This window comes from Octopus bimaculoides, chromosome 4 (assembly GCF_046866305.1).
Source record: "Octopus bimaculoides isolate indiv1 chromosome 4, ASM4686630v1, whole genome shotgun sequence".
Lineage (NCBI taxonomy): Eukaryota > Metazoa > Mollusca > Cephalopoda > Octopoda > Octopodidae > Octopus > Octopus bimaculoides.
In genome coordinates, this window is record NC_142931.1 from 38,096,571 (window position 1) to 38,114,866 (window position 18,296).

Consider the following 18,296-nt stretch of genomic DNA (forward strand, 5'->3'; position numbering starts at 1 on the left):
CGCCTCAACATTTCTGGCCTTGTGCCAAAGTTAGAAAGTAGTAGTAGTAGTAGTAGTAGTAGCAGCAGGGCAATAAATGAGGCAGTGAGTTGGCAGAATCGTTAGATTATAAGGCGGCGAGCTGGCAGAAACGTTAGCACGCCAGGCGAAATGCGTAGCGGTATTTCGTCTACCGTTACGTTCTGAGTTCAAATTCCGCCGAAGTCGACTTTGCCTTTCATCCTTTCGGGGTCGATAAATTAAGCACCAGTTACGCACTGGGGTTGATGTAATCGACTTAATCCATTTGTCTGTCCTTGTTTGTCCCCTCTATGTTTAGTCCCTTGTGGGCAATAAAGAAATAAGAATCGTTAGCTCGCTGGACAAAATGCTTAGCAGCATTTCGTCCGTCTACGTTCTGAGTTCAAATTCCGCCAAGGTCAACTTTGCTTTTCATCCTTTCGGGGTCAATAAAATAAGTACTAGTTGAGGACTTGAGCTGATGTAATCGAGTAGCACCCTTCCCACTAAATTGCAGGGCCTGTGCTTAGTGTAGAAAGGATTATTAGAACAACCGATAGAAGAACAACCGATAAATTGCAAAGCAAATTACCTTGCAGTATTTAGTTAAGTTATTAATTAATACGTACGATATTTTAATACGTTTTAAGTTCAACTACCACCGAAAACGGCTTTGGTTTCCGTCTTTCAGGGGTCGGTAAAATAAACATCAATCAATAAAATAAACACTAGTTCAATAATGATGTAAATCAAACCGATTGCACCTCCTTCCGCAAAATATTTGATCTTGCGCCTATGTTAGAAATCCTATCTTTAACTCTAACCAGACAAATAGTTAATGAGTTATTGACCTGTACTGTCGGCTGCGCAAGACAGTGCCCATAGCTAAACGACTTAACTCGCATGATCTCAAACACTAAGCAATTTTAAGTGGCAAGGAAAACCACTATATACACATTCGATCTTCGAGAAATAGCAGCCAAATCTCCCTCAAATCACGGATCTATTTTAAAACGGTGGCCACATTTTTCATTAATGTTTTACGTAGTGTTTTTGGTACGGAAAGACTTTCAAACTTCGTATACTTATCTATTTTGTGTTATAGAACAGAAAAATATTTTTGTATTCGAATTTATTTCATGTAAAAAATTGTCTTATTTCGATAATTTCAACTAATCACTGACAAGTATTCAGTTGTTTACATTTACTCCTTTGGCTGATTAAGCGATGTAAAGCGTATTTAATCTTCATACCTTCGTTTTATTTGCTTTTTTCATTTTAAATTTGCTTTAACCCTAACCCTAACCCTAACCCTACGGTTAGGGTTAGGGTTAATTGTTTCAGAATCGTTTGTTTATGTAGTCGGCACTTAATGTATATCGGCTGAATGGACGTCAGTGACTGGTTGAAATTACAGAAATACGACAACTTCAACATGGAATAACTTATGGATTTCTTTTTTTTTAAGAAGACTAAGAGAAAAAGATGTTTTATATGACACATTCTACCAGTGTTCCAAGTTTCAAAGTGTTTCGTTAATGAAAAATGTGGCCCCCGTTTTAAAAAAGATCCCAAATTACATTCTATCATCTTAAAAAGAGGAAGATCACATTGGGTAAAGTAGCTCTAGATGGCCTTAGATGAACTATAGCTGAATAAAAAATGAGATAGTTATGGCTGGAACATTTTTATTCATAGCTCTGCAAGATCAGAACTGATATGAGGGTTAAATAACAATGAAACCACAATTGCATGTCAATGAAAGGGAAACTCTATGTAGTCACTCAACCTGCTAGATATAGCAGCCAAACCTCCCTTAATTTAGATCCTACAATCTTGAAAGGACACATCAGATGATGCAATCTGAAGAACACACTTGTTGAAAGCAGGTGGGATGGCTATAAGTGGAATATCTTTACTGGAACCTGAAACTTACTAGCAACAGCAGCGACTAGACGTTTACATAGTGAATCGAGCTTGTGTTAAAATAGTTAATGCTATCAATACCCAAAATCAAATTAGAAATAATTATACAGAGAGGAAAAGAGAATATCAGTAAATACTTAATAGTATTTTAATTACCTTAAATGTTCAAGCACAATACGTTACCATATGTAAAACGCATCTCTTTTTATGTCTGAGTTGTCTAAAAAAAAGTCACAATACATCATGGTGCTGCACAGCTGCTACCAGAGTAGATAATCTACAATAATCTGTTATATTAGTTTTTGATATTTCATTTTAAAGAAAATAAATTGATATGATAAAGAAATAGCCTAAAACATAATACAGCTTTACATCATTATTTTGTTTTCTTAATAAAAGTAGTGCGTGGTGGGGAGAAAACAGCGTAGCATATGATGTATTTTATAAAGAATTAATTTTAATTCTGATTTTAGCGCAGAAAAAATAGACGCGTGTATTATTCATGAAGTTTGGCTGTAGTCCTGAAAGTACAGAAGACAAATCTGTACATGTTTTATGCAGGTAGGTAAAAACAGGATGAAATGACATCACTGCTGAAAGCAAGAGAGATAACAAGTTAAAAGTTGATGGATGTTTACGCTGGCTCTGGCAAGAGGGATTTCGGTTTTTACTGATGACTTGGCCATGTTAAAAAAAAAAGAAAAAAACTAACAATGCGTCACTACTTTCACTTCTGTCACTCAACTCTCAAGAGTGGCCTCAATAATGAATAACCAGCGAATTAATCAATAATATTTATTGACAATGTACTCTCTCCCCCTCTCTCTCTCCCTCCCTCTCTCTCTCCCTCCCTCTCTCTCTCTCTCTCGCTCCTATAGTTTGACTTGCAAACATTTGTTTGAAATTTTTTACATTCTTTCACTGGTTTCTTTTCTTATGTTTTTCTTTTTAACCAATTTCGTTCAACCGTTTTTCTCTTGTTTTACATTTTTGTTTAATTATTCAGTCACTCGTTCAATTATTTTATAGTTTGTTTAGGTTTTTATAATTTTATCTTTATTCATTTATTTGTTTATTGAGTTGTTTACATCTGTTGTTCTTTTATGAGTTTTAGGTTGATATTAGTTGCTCTTTTTTGTCTGTTTTTTGTGTTCTTTTTGTTTTGTTGTTTTTTTTTGGGGGGGTTCTTTTCTTATCTTAGAATTAAATCCGTTAAATTGGTAAGTCAATCAAGTGGCGAAATACCTTACAAAAGACAGCATTCCCTAAAAGAATCCTGTTCACAGGATGAAAATTCCGTTTTAAAAATATGGAACCCTGACATTCAATTAATAATGATTCGTAGCACTGAGCACTGATAATGCGTTAATTTCCCAGAGCAAGAAAGAAAACGAAGGGAAACAAGAAAGGAAGTTAGAGACAAAGTTGATATCTCGATGAAATGCAGTCATCTGTTTCGGAACGGTTAGGATTCTCGCTTTACATGCTTTACATTGATGTCAGGTTTTCCTTTATTTTTTTATATGTATACATATATATTTTTCTTTCTTTTATTTTTTTTGTCAGCTGCATAATAAATCTTGTGCAAAAGAATGAAATTAAAGCATAACATCCCTTCTAACGCACATGCGTGCGTGTGTGTGTGTGTGTGTATATAGAGAGAAAGAGAGACAGACACATGCGCGCGCGCGCACACACACACACATAGATAGATGTACATCATTTTTACATACATAACTAGGTGCAGGCATGATTTTGTGGATTAGAAGTTTGCTTCTCAACCTCGTAGTTTCGGTTCTGTCCCACAGCACAGCGCCTTAGACAAGTGTCTTCTACTATAACCCAGGGGCCAACCAATGCCGTGTGAGTGAATTTTGTAGACGGAAACTGTAACCATGTATATACAGACAAATAAATGCATAAGTGTGTATGTATGCATGCATTCATTTATGTATGTGTGCCCTTTTTGTTGTTTCCTAATATCAGAACGAATGGACAAACATTATTCATAGCTTAAATTTGGAGTATACCACACGATGAAGCAAGTTCGTTTGCATAAAAGTACGTGTATGCCTGTACACTGTGTGTGTGTGTGTGTGTGTGTGTGTGTGTGTGTGTGTGTGTGTTTGCGCGCGTATTTGTCTGCTAATTTGTGTGTGTTTATGATATACTTCAGCGTACACAATTATTGCATCGGATTTTTAGTAACTTTTGAAGAAAATTATACACTTCTGCATATAATGCCACGGTAAGTGTAAAAATGACAAGCGATATTGATTAGATATAAATTCAAAGGCACTACGTTCAAGCAAGAGGAGTCTACATAATTTATATAATTTGCTGTTCTTGTTATAAGATGAATGTGTATGCATGTGAAGGTATGTGTGTGAATGTGTATGTGTGAGTGTACATGCGTGTATGTATGTGTGTGTGTGTGTGAGTGTAATTTGTTGTTTTTCGTGTGGATGTTTTGCCCTAGGTCAGACTTGATCGCACGTCTACCTGTGACAATTTTTCTTTTCATCAGCGCAACACCCATAACCACAACATCAAATGTGTCCTTCATCCTTTAAGACAGTATGGTGTAATTTGAAGGAAATATTTGCTGCTGTTTCGAACCATCTATGATGTATAGACACCATCATTGGCTCCAACTTTCCTTGGTTGTTAGAGTTGCCATTAGTTAGTAAAATATATCAGACTATAAACGATTAAACGGAGCAGGAGGTGACTTTAACCGTGTATAAAACATTGTACATAAGGCTCTATGCCAAAACTGATTTCGTGCATGAGTGACCATTTGTGTTACCTTCTACTGATTGAACAAACCTATGATTAAAAAAGCATCCTAGTCATGGCAACCTCATCTGTGTTTTTAGGAGACGCTTATGACTACATTTTCTTATGTGCTCCTCTTTGTTTAAAACAGTAGTGTCTGGTTTGTGGGAGTCTTGACTGCTCTTCCTAGTGGATCGAGCGACTATGTAGATACTCATTAATTTGCATGTGTTTGTGTGAATGCGTGCATGTGTATGTATGGGTTGGTGTATGTGTATGCGTCTTTGTGTTTGTATTTTTTGTCCACCACAGTTTGACAACCAGTGTTGGTTTGTTTACGTCCCTGTATCTTATCGGTTCAGCAAAAGAGAACAATAGAATAAGAACCAGACTTTAAAATAAGTACTAAAGTCGATTTGTTCGACTAAAACCGCCAAAGTGGTGTTCCAGTATGACCACAATGCAATGAATGAAACAATTAAAAAGATAAAATTTTAAATATATGTTGCTTGGGAAGTGGGGATATTCGAATGGTTAGCTCCACAATTTTGAGGTGCCAGGTTCGATTTCACAACATGATACCTCAGATAAGCATCTTCTACTTTAACTTTGACTCCATCACCTAAGCTTTGTGACACTGAGTTGACAAACTATACGGAATACTGTCAGGTGGATAGTACCTACGATTTTTCCTGAGAGTCACGTTAAGAGCACAAGTTTATCTATTGAATGTTCAGTCACAATATAACATAATGAGTAGGTATTTTAGTTGATCAAACAACTAGAATACCGATCATCGTCGAAACCAACAGGGGGTCAATTTTCAATGATAGTTTTTAATGGAAGAGATTAGAGTACAATTTAAATATTAAAAATATTATTTTGTGATCATTGCAGGATTTAGGCATAAGCTAAACAAGCTAGAGTTAAGGGCTTCACAGGGAACTCTAATTCAAAGGCACATATGTTTCTAATTTATACGAGATCTTCTGTTGTAATTTATAATAAGCTTAAATAGCTTAGGACTTTATTGGGTGGAATGAAGGTCTATTTCAATTGAATTTGATCAGTTTAAAATATTTGTAGAAATAATAAAGGCTGAATTGGCAGCCTTGCACAAACCAGCAGCGTAACCAGTAGTTTCTATGCTGTGGTCAACTGGCAATACAGTGCCCGTTGCAAAGACATTTTACTCTTAACACTTCTAAGCAGTAGGAGCATTGCGGTTTATTGGCTTCTATTGCTGACCGAACTGAATTATTTCCATAAGAAATGTTACCCTCGACTGACCACTATCCGATCTAAAGAAAATGTCCTTCACATCCAAATAACTCACTTGCCGCTACGAGATACTTGTAGTCCAGAAGTGGATTGCGTGATTATCTTCAGCTCTAACCACTCCAGTTAAGGTCCTACGCATTAATCTCTCATATTATGAATCAGCTTTCTAACTACCCGTAAGCATCACAGATATTTAGTTCAGCTTTAATAAATAGTATATATAAATAGTATACATATATAATAAATAGTATATATATACGTGTGTGTGTGTGTGTGTGTGTGTGTGTGTGTGTGTGTGTGTGTGTGTGTGTGTGTGTGTGTGTGTGTGTGTACTTATTTATTTGGTTATTTCATTTGTTTATTCGGATCACTTACACATATGATTGTAATCAATTAATAAATAGATATAATTGAATGCTTACATGCTGATGTTTGTCGATTGTTTATCCTCTCCTTTTTTTTATTTGCCTTATAAATCCTGGGTAAATTTCTGATTTACTCCCACCCATACCTAGTATTCAATTGCGATATTGTTATGCAATAGTAAGCACTTGGACATAAATACGTAGGTATACATCCAGTGGATATTTACTATCCCTTAGATGGTTGCTTAACCTCTAACTCATACAGACATATATATATATCTATCTATATATATATATATATATATATATATATATATATATATATATATATATATATAATGTGATCAATAAGTATCCGGACGGTTTCCATAGTAACAATGCTAAAGCATGCAGAGTCAAGCTGTTTGGAAAAGATTGACCTTAAACTCTGCTGTGTATGTGCACTAAGTTTTAATGTTCTAGCTCACTTCCGCTGTTTACAGCAGTGCTTGGAAGGAACCTGTGTAACGTGTGATCATCGCATTCACCATGACAGAGAAAGCTGTCATGGAGATACTTGCTCAGAGATCTGAGCAATGTTGCAGAAAGTGTATGGAGATGAGCGTATGGAGATGAGTCCTGGAAAGGAGATATGTGACAATTCGTCAAAGCTCTTGACAAAAATGGGGAGTGCTTCAAGTATATCTACAGGGTATTTTCTGACTTAACGATTGAAAAACTTAAAGCAGGGGTTTTTGATGGACCACAGATCCGTAAGCTCTTTAAGGACACAAATTTACTGAAAATGATGAACGAAACTGAAGCATCAGCTTGGTTAGCCTTTGCAAAAGTAGAGCAAAATTTCCCTGGGAAACACAAAAGTGAAAACTATAAAGACCTTGTTACCAACTCGATATCCACTTTTCGTGATATTGGCGCTAATATGAGCATCAAAATGATCGTTTTCCTGAAAATCTCGGAGACGTTAGTGATGAACAAGGCGAACGATTCCATCAGGACATCGAGGAGATGGAAACTCGGTACCAAGGACGTTGAGACGCTGTGATGATGGCAGATTATTGTTGGTGTTTAAAACGAGATGTTCTTGTTGCTCAGTATTCACGGTGCACAAAGAAACGTAAATTCATTCCTTGAATTTTCTGCCAAAAATCTTTGCCAATGTGCATTTTCAATTTTGAATTTTTATTTGTATTTTGTTTTGCTTTGTGTTGCGCTCTCTTTATTGATTCACATTATATGCCACTTGTATGAATAAAATACTTACTCTATCAGGTCTAGTTTTCTAACTAGACCTGATAGAGAAAAACTGAAGTTATTTTTTTAATTTAGCAGGCAAAATCGCTTAAAAATTCGTTGAAATATTCCAGGCACCAAACAAAAGAAAATTTCTTTTGTTGCCCAGTGTTGTTATTCCAAGTTTAAGGCGGCGAGCTGGCAGAAACGTTAGCACGCCGGGTGAAATGGTTAGCGGTATTTCGTCTGCCGCTACGTTCTGAGTTCAAATTCCGCCGAAGTCGACATTGCCTTTGATCCTTTCGGGGTCGATAAATTAAGTACCAGTTGAGTACTGGGATCGATGTAATCGACTATCCCCCTCGCCCAAATTTCAGGCCTTCTTCCTATAGTAGAAAGGATTATTATTCCAAGTTTGTCTCTAATTCTTAGTCCAATGTGCTAATACTTTCTTTTACGACATCAACAACTTCTTTTATTATTATTTCCCGCCAACCCGTCTCATAAATCTGAATTGGTCGAGTCAGTAGTCATCAGACCTGATCTTATAATTCTGCCTAGCTCCCAAAACCTAAAATTATTATCGATTACCACAATTACAAATTCAGACGAGTAATAGTATTGCGAAATCTAATAATATAGACAGAATTCTCAAATAATATATCTGATATACAAGTTGTTCCAAATGAAACTACTATTAGTAGTAATAGGATAGATTTACAAAGTTAATAATGATGGCATTTACTATTTAACATCAAAATTTTAAAATGAAAAAAAAAATGACTTCATTCCAAGTAAGAAAATGAAACAAATTCTAGTACTGAATATTTAATAAATTGTTTTTATTGTTGTTGTTGTTGTTGCTGCTGCTGCTGCTGCTGTTGTTGTTGTTTTTACTGTTGTTATTGCTGGGTTTTTTACATAGTGACTGTTGTTATTTTGCAAATGATGTTTGTTGTTCTACTTGTTAACATTGCTATTGATAAGATCTTAAGAAATTGTTTTGTTTGAAGTCTTGGTTAGGTAATTATTTCGTTTCTTCTGGCATTTTTGATTTTCTTAGTCATTTTAACAACTGCTTCTTGTTCTTATTCTTGTTATTGTTGAAGTTGTTGTTGTTTATCTCTGAGATAGCATTAAATGAACAGACTTATAATCAAAGAAGTTCCACCCGTGACCATTCCATCTTTTTGTAACTATATTGTCCATTATGTAGACCCCATATTTTCGAGAACAAGGTTTCGTCTGGGGAAGATTTAACCGTTATTTCTAACGCGCCAAGCAATTGTGTAGATTCTTTAATTGGCTCGATTAACCACCGTTTCTTGTGGGTTTTTTCCTTTTTAACAAAAACGTTCGATCAAACCCACGATCAAAGGCACTCCAGCTATGATCGTCCCCTGTTTTTAAGAGTATGCAAGACTATATGATCTAATGTATCGTTTCCTTATTTAAAACTGTAAAATGAGATGTGAGGGACATTTGGCTGTTATTTCTCGCAGATCAAGCAACTACGAAAAAGCTATTTGTTGTTTGACTTGCAGCTAGTACATTAACAACAAGTCTTAATTGAACGGTTCCATCCAATCTCTCTTATCTGTTCTCCTACAGTGCTCTCTGTTCCTCTGAAAATTCCCTTACCCAAACCTATTAGATGTATACAACAATCCATTTCCTCTCACCCCTTGCAATATGTTTTAAATCACTTCCGAATATCCTTAAAATTTCTTTGCCTAATCTTTCATCCGTCTCCCAAGGGTATACTCTTCTGTAATACTTTTCACTTAATCCAAGATCCCTTTGTAATCATGTGTGTCTAACTTTCTATCAAGCTATCGCTCACTAAGAGGACTAATATTTTTTTCTCGTAGCATATTTGCTTGTAGTTAGCTTTTTAATACTCAATTTTTTTACTAAATGTATCAATACTAACTTAGTTTACATGGAAATCGTATTACGGTTTATTTAATTTCTAAATAAATTTATTTTCCCACGCCAATAAAATGTACACACTGGTATATTTTACTTAGTGGTTCTATCATTTATACTACATCACAAAAACAGTAGAGGCTACACATTACCGATGATGTTAGAATAAAATGAAAACGATACCCTGAGTTGTTTCCCCGTATTTACAGGGAAAATAAATACATCATCATTGTCTAATATTTTTACGCCAAATTTTTAACAATTTCTTTTAAATTAATAAGCAGGAAGTGGAATTAATAATAATTGGCATTCAATATTTGCAGCAGTAGCCAAGTTCCAAAAGCAAAAACAAAAAGCTGAATTTCTTTTTCCATAAAAATTACCAATATTGTCTCTCATGCTACAACATAAAATTAATAGTTGCAAGACATAACTTAGGTTTAATCTTGTTGTTGTCTACGTTTTTTTTTATATTATTATTTTTACTGAGGTAGTAGCACATAACTTAGGTTTAATCTTGTTTTCTTCTTTTTTTTAACTCAAATAGAAGCCAAATTATTATGGTTGAAATAATTTCTCTCTACAAAATAAAACATATTTCGTTGCCTGAAAATCAAATTTTCTCTTTATCAGAAAATAGACCTCAGAGAATAAAAGCAATTCTGAAACAATGGTAACTATTCTTCCTGATAAATTACAACATAATTTTCTCCATCAGTCACTTCCAAATTTCCAGCATAGACACAGTTTCTTTATTTTTTTACAGATATGACAGAAGATATTCGAGGAGGAATAATAATGGTTTCTTAGATTAGCACAAGGTCATCAATTTTGAAGGTGGGAAACAGTCGGCTAAATTTCTCCCAGTTCTTGACTCGTACTTACTTTGTTGTTCCTGTAATGATGAAATGCAAAGTGGAAACAGACGAAGATTGAATTGAGAACACTACCAATTCTGCGATTATAATAATAAATTCTGGCATAAATTCCTACATAGGAGCTCGGCCAAAAATTTGGAGGAAAAAGTTAGTCGATTAGATTGCTCCCAGTATTTGACTGGCACTATATTTTATCAATCCTAAAATTATGTAAAACAAAGTTGACCTCGGATGATTTCAATTCAGAGCACGAGAAGCTGCAACAAATACCGCAATGCATTTTGTCTGGTACTCTAAAGAATCTGCCAAGTAGTTCTCACTTTTGCGGAATAATAAAGATTTCTAATGTGTATCGCGGCAGGGGGTGAATAATACTCTTAAGGTTATCATTTACTTTTCCGCGACTAATTCTACGTCTTCTAGCTAATCCAATTCTTGACCAAATTAAATGCAGTTACATTCTTTGAAATGGACCAGTGTTCCGCTACATTTTGAGGTATCATAAATGAAAACTGGTTGGGTGAAAAAAAAAGTTACTATAAAATATATGTTCAAAAATGGAATAGTAATGTATATATGCAAATTCTAATCAGTATAGTTTCCTTATGTTTTAGTATTCTTGTTTTAATTACACTTAAATAAAAATTACACTTCAATAAAAATTCGAATGATAGAAAGCTAATTCTTTAAACCTCATCAAAAGTGATGCATTAAAAAAAAACATGAGGAAAAAGTGATCAAATATAAATAAGAGTAAGGCCCACATTCTTCTATAAACCACATTTCTGTTATTTAAAATAAACATTTGGTATAATTATATGCTTATATGAAAGATTTCAATGAAAAGAATATATTTCTGTAAACCAAGTTAAAATTGGAGCAGAAGAAAAACAAAGGGGCAAAAAGTGGTCAAATTGGAATGAGAAAAAAGCCTAAATGTGTCTTCAAACCATCATATCTCGCTCATTCTAGAAAAACTAGAAAGCTTTCTTTAAATATTTAACTTAGAGAAATCTAATAGTGAAAATCGCATAAAATTTGATACCGTAGATAAGAGACTTCTGGTACAAAAAACGATCCAGCTTGAGGAAGACTACTAATAAATTTTGTAAGATTGGAAGCCTTGTAATTATACTTTAAGCGCACAGAGAAGAGGGGAAGCGTTGCACTTGTTCCAAATTTTGACTGGTTTCAGTTTAATTCTAGTTTTGGTTGAGTTCCATCTAGATATGTTTTTTGGGAGGGTATGGGTTTGTGTGGGTTTTTGGAAGGTAGTGTTTCATATGCTAAAAGTTTTCCGATTTTCCAATTTTTTAAAAATTATATATATAAATCATACGTGGAGAGCGAATTTTAGATGTCATTTTAGAGCGAATTTTAGGTGCAAATTTCAAGTGAGAAAAATAGTGGTTTTAGGTGCAAAACATGTCGTTTTTCAGTGCGATCGTTCGATTTAAGAAGAAATAAGTGCGGCATTTGAAATGAAATAAAAGCCTAGAATATACAGAAATAAACTTCGCTAACTTGAGTAAGCGAAACGAATAAGTAAATGCTTAAAAGTAGATTATTAAATGTCAGTATTATGGATTTCTGTTTTCATTCGTCAATAGTTTTATTAAGTTAGCCTTTTGAAGGAGCCATCATTGAAAATAAGGCATTTTTTAATATCAAAAAAAGGATACTTGGTAAAGTCATGGCAAATTGATAACACATTTCGAAAAGGAAAGAAAAATAATATCCGGGTTCCTCAAGGGCATTTTTTATAATTTACCTTTTGACTATAGATTAAGCTTTTAAAAAGAAAATTTTGGGACGTTTATATTTTTTTTTAATCTTTGCCTCAATAGCAATTACTTTTGTCTGTAAAATACGTTTCTGTAAAGGCAGTGTACAAAAGGAGAAAATGCGGGCACAGGAATGATAATATTCTTAATTAAGTGAATTGGAAAAGAAAAAGTCTAGAAAAAGTGGAAGCTCAAAGATATTGTAGCTTAAGATGGAATTTGGATTTAAATAATATACCTTTGTAGAAGTGGTTTGGATGGAAAAAAAGATAGAGAAGTGCATTGTATGTAGTGTGATCAATATGTATCCGGATTGTTGCCATAGTAATGAATCTAAAGTACACTGAGTAAAGCCACTTGGCACAGATTGACCTTGAACTCTGCTGTGCAGGCACACTAAGTTTTAACATCCTAGCTCACTTCCACTATTTACAGCAGTGCTTGGAAGGAAGGTGTGTAGCGTGTCGCATTGACCATGACAGAGAAAGTTGAGCAAAGAATTTGCATCAAATTTTGCCAAAAGCTTCGCGATGCCTGCTCAGAGGCGTACGTAAAGTTTTCGGAACGTTTTCATTGTTCTCGACACAATCAAAGAGATTTTATACAACTGCAACCCGAGTGTCTTTTTTGGTCAGCTGAAAGCAGTTTGGGCAGAAACTTGGTAGACACGCGTCTCATATCCAAATCTTCAGTGATAATGGACTGAACTGAACCATAACTAATTTACACATCCTCTGATAACTCACAGATGGTGATTCGACGATTTCCCCTTACCTTATAGCTGCACGCACATTTACGATGTTTTTCTCAGTTCTGTTGGCTGCAGGTCTCCCAGAACGTTCGTCAATAACGATATTTTTTCGTCCATCTTGGAAGCGTCTGAACCACTCGTACACTTATGTGCAACTCATACACTCCTGTGTGTGTGTGTGTGTGTGTGTGTGTGTGTGTGTGTGTGTGTGTGTGTGTGTATGCACGTGTGTGTGTGTGTTTGGGAACATGTCCATGTTTTTACTGTGTAACTTCGATCACGCCTCTTTCAATTTCATCTTTTTGCCTTAGAGAACATTAGTATAACACTTACAAACTAGAAAAACACGCTAAGCTCTGTACATCACGCAGTTTCTGTACACATATATATATATATATATATATATATATATATATATATATATATATATATATATATATAGATATATAGATATAGAATTGAATATATATATATATAGATATAGAATTGAATATATATATATATATATATATATATATATATATATATATATATATATATATATATATATATATATATATATATATATATAAAATTGAAAATATATATATATATATATATATATAATTGAAAAAATTGAAGTCAACAAGAAGGGGTATGGTTGAAACCATACCCCTTCTTGTAGACTCCAATTTTTTCAATTATATATTTACACATGACAGATGCCCAAACGCAAACCTGGAAGTACGTATAATACTACTACTGGATAGCACAGTGTAAATCTGAAGGTGAACGAGCTTTACACTGTACTCAACTACGTTCTTAACAGAATATACCATATATATATATATATATATATATATATATATATATATACATGTATGTCTATATGTATATATGTGTGTGTATGTATGCATGTATGTTTTATATATGTGTGTATGTGTGTATGCTTTATATATATATAGTATAGCATAGTTTAGTATAGTATAGTATAGTATAATATTATATAGTATAGTTTCAATATATTATGAATTTATTGTGAACAGCTTTCAGTACATCCTTTTAACTTAATTATTCAAATTCATGATTCATAAAATTGTTGCATTTTGAGGGTGAGGTCGTAATTATTACTTTTTGTGTTGTTAATTATGCAAATTATCCTTACTGAAAAAGAAACGTACTTAATTAGTAATCTTGATACACAAATCACAGTACACTTTAGACCGGGATTCAGTTTACTAGAAAACGAGTGTATCTTTTCCAGGATGAAAAACCTTGAGTGATCGGATTACAGCATTAGTTAAGGAGGCGGAAGATGATGGACCATATTCCAACAGAGATATGGCTGGGGGAAATCGGAAATTATACTCTATTAAGTTTAACAAAAACATATTAGAGGACAATTAGTTAATTAGAGAATGATTTATAAACAATCCTTCTTTGTTAATGTATTAGCCACAGGAAAGTTTACTGCCTTGGTCATTTATTGGTGCTAAATGAATGTTGTTAGACTCGAACATACAAAACCCGATAACCGCAGCTAGCATGTTGATTTTGTGCCATCTATGGAGCAAGAGGTCGGCAATTTATATTTTCTCACTGGTATTACATTGTGTACCTGGTAAACTTAATTTTCGGCGAACTATAAATAGATGCTTTGGAAAGGCGCAGATCACACTTGTATACAGTTAAGTCACCGAAAAATTGATATCTTACGTTTACAAAAAGAAAGTCACAGACAGTATTTTTAAGCGATTAACTTAATCCTGACCTGATATCTATTTTAGCAAGCCAAGAAAAATAAAAGACAAAGTCGACTCCATCAGGATTTGAACGCAGAGCATAAAGATAGGAAAGAATGTGGCATTTTATCTGATACTCTACAGGTTCTTCTCCGCTCCTCACCACCTGCTGATGTTTCTAGAATTGAATTAGTGTTTCATTAGCTTGGAGAGCCAAGCTCAAATCAAGGCATGAACCAAAACGTCAACTTCAATAATTTCGGTTATTGAGTTAATGCGTTGTTAGTGACAATGTTAAAGCCTCTACAGCTATTGTCCTTAGCTCTGCTGCAGTTTCATGACAAAATTTGTTTATCATTGGAGTCGTATCAGGTCAACTATAATTATTTCTATCCGAAGAAAATGCGTTTAACAGCACGTTTAAATGGTTTGGAGACCTGACTACGACGTCTATCGAAATGGTTGTTGTAAATTTGTCGGCTCTATTGGAGAATTCTATAGTGAAACTGTTCTGGAGCAGAGGGATTGGTTTTAATACCGAATATCATATGAATAATACAGTATGAGAAGCTAAAAAAGATCGGATGTTACCGAGATGTTGATGCAGATAAGCAAGCCTAGGGAAGTAAGTGAGCCAATATTTTGTTGACAGCTTTTGGTGGGCTATTCCTATATTCTTACATTCTTTTACTCACGTTCGTCTTCCTCCCTCTTCTTTCGCCTTTCTTCTTTCTCTCATTCTCACTCCCACTTCCTCATACACAAACACACGCATCACCGCCATCACCAACAGGGTACACCAAATACTTTATAGCAAAGCAGGAAATATAACTTTCCATATAGATCTATCGTATGTGAGATATGAAATCTTCAATCTTGAAACCTTCAAACATTTGCCGGAAACACAAACCACATAAATATATTTTATGATATCAGTTTAGAATTACGTCTCCAAGGCTGAGCTTCAAATTTCGATTGTGTTACGAAGCTTGGCTTTTGAATATCACAGTTGTAATATTAAGCTTGCAAATGTGTGCACTGGTGCATGTGACTGCAATTGTGAATATCCATATCGGTGTTCGCTAACGGAAAAATCTGAAAACTTGATTTGTACATTGGCAGTATCGGAAGGATTTAATATTTCAAGTCATGTTAAGCCAAATGAACCTGCCACGTGACAGAAACGATAAAAGGACATCAAGAGAAAGCAAAATTAGGTTGGTTGTAATACAAACCCTTTAAATGACATGTAGTGATAAGTGGTTGAGCCAATGTATCTTTTGAAAGCTGCATATAAAACACGTCCTTCTTACATGTATATTTCGGTTACGAAATAATTACATTGAATGTTTCCCGGTGGACGAAATTTGCCAAATAAAAAAGAATCTTTAAATGTCTATTTTTAAAAACCAATTATGTAATATTTAAGCTATTTAATCCTCTGAAGACAAGCGTGTTTAATAAGTTTGCAATACAGATATATTTCTTTCTAGCTATGAATGGCATGTAAATACACTTCATCCTTTTTATTAAAAACTAGTAAGCTATTTAGGCTATTCAAATACCACATTGATTCTATGTTGTCTTATATATATATATATATATATATATATATATATATATATATATATATATATATATATATATATATATATATATATTCCAATCCGAATGATCAGATATGTCTATAAATATCATGATAGCTGAAAGACAATGTTTCTTCGTTTTAGATAGAGCATAGTAACGGTTTAATATATATATATATATATTAAAATTTAATGAAAGTATTCACAAGATTAATTTATATATATTCCGTCAACTTGAGAAATACTTTCTTTTAATTCTTTGTGCTTTACGACAGGTTCTATTCGAGGAATGAGAAGAACATGGAAGATAAAATTGGTCCAGAATGTTGAACAGTAAAATAAATAAATGTGCAATTTTACAATAAAATGTCAAATAATTTAAGTGTGTGCTTCTATGTTGCAGCAGAATCATACTAGTTAAGAGATAAGCTGATGAAGTACTTTAGTCACTGACTTTATACGTTAATCTAAGAAAACGAAGGCATAGCTTTGTTGTTTCGAAGTTCACGTCGAACCCACTGTATGGTCTCTTTGGCGAGTATCGTCTACAATTGCTTTGGATTGACTATAGCCTTGAGAGCGTAATTTGGCCGGCAGAAACCGTGTTGAAGACTGTTAGATGGACCGTTCTTATCCTTAATCTGTACACAACTTAGTGCCATCATCTATGTCCCTAATGAATCCCACTCTGCTGAAAACATTCAAACCAGGCATTTAGTTTCATAATAACTTCCTCAGTCCCGTCCATCCTCCCTCAAGTCAAGCAGGCCCTGAAAAGAGTTATGAACGCTGTCCTCTCTACTTCGACTAAGCCATTAAAAATGGACCGTTTCTTCTATGTCCCATGATAATTTTAGTTATAAGTTTATCATGGGAGATATTTAACTACAATCAGCCAATCGTTTAAAATGCATATTCGAAAATGTTTTATGAGAGAAAATAAATACATAAATAAACGTGTGAGTGGTGTGGTAAATTTTTTGACTCATTTTAATGACTTCGTTAGAGGAAGAAAGGCAACACACATGACCCTTTTCAGAACCGCTATGACTGGTGAATGGAATGGAGAAGCTTACCCTTAAACTGAAGACCGGACCTGAATGCTTGCAACAGAGCAGATGCCGCTAAAATTGATTTCTAATTTTGGCACAAGGCCAGCAATTATGGGGGGGGGGGAATAAGTCGATTACGTCGACCCCAGAACTTAACTGGTACTTATTTTATCTACCAAGAGAGGATGAAAGGAAAAGTCGACGTCGGTGGTGTTTGAACTCAGAACATAAAGACGGGCAAAATGCCACTACGCGTTTTGCCCGGCGTACTAACGATTCACCCAGCTCGCCGTAAGGATGCCACTAAAATTACCAACGGACAAAGCAGCGCTTTTAAAGAAAATGTATCAGTAAAGAGTTCGCTTTCATATAGTGTTCTTACACATAACAGCCGAAAGTGGGTTATTTTCTGTACTGTGCCATACCTCTTCCAAGCTTATCCTTTGTCTAAAGTTGACCAACGTCCAGTATTTCCCCTTTGGCTTGCGACGCTAGCAAAGCATAAGTTGCTGTTAATGGTAATATTTTTCTCAATGGTATTTAAGTTCCCATTTTCACTTCAGAAGCTGTAACTGTCAATGTTTATAAATGACCCCGAATATTTCTTTATCTTTTTTGCTGTTTATCTTTCTAATAATTTTTTAAATCTGTTTTTGTTATTTTAACTTAAAAACAGATTTTTAAAAACTCTTGAGGCTGTGTTCTCTGTTATCAACTTTGTGGTAAGCCTCTGCTTCTGTTACCTCAGAAGTGACCAAATGAAACGAATATAATGAACAAAGTAAAATGAATGGTGGCTGCAATGAACAAAATTAAACGGGTGTTTGCAAACACAAAAATATATGTTGAATACAAATGTCTAAAGCCGTTTCTTCTTTCCTATCCACAGGAAAATGGATGGTCGGTTGAATATAGAAGGAAGCTTTTTATGGATAAGAATTTTTTTTTTTCTCCTGAAAACGTATTCCTGCAGAAAAATATCTTCTAAACGAAGCACTATGAAAACACGTGA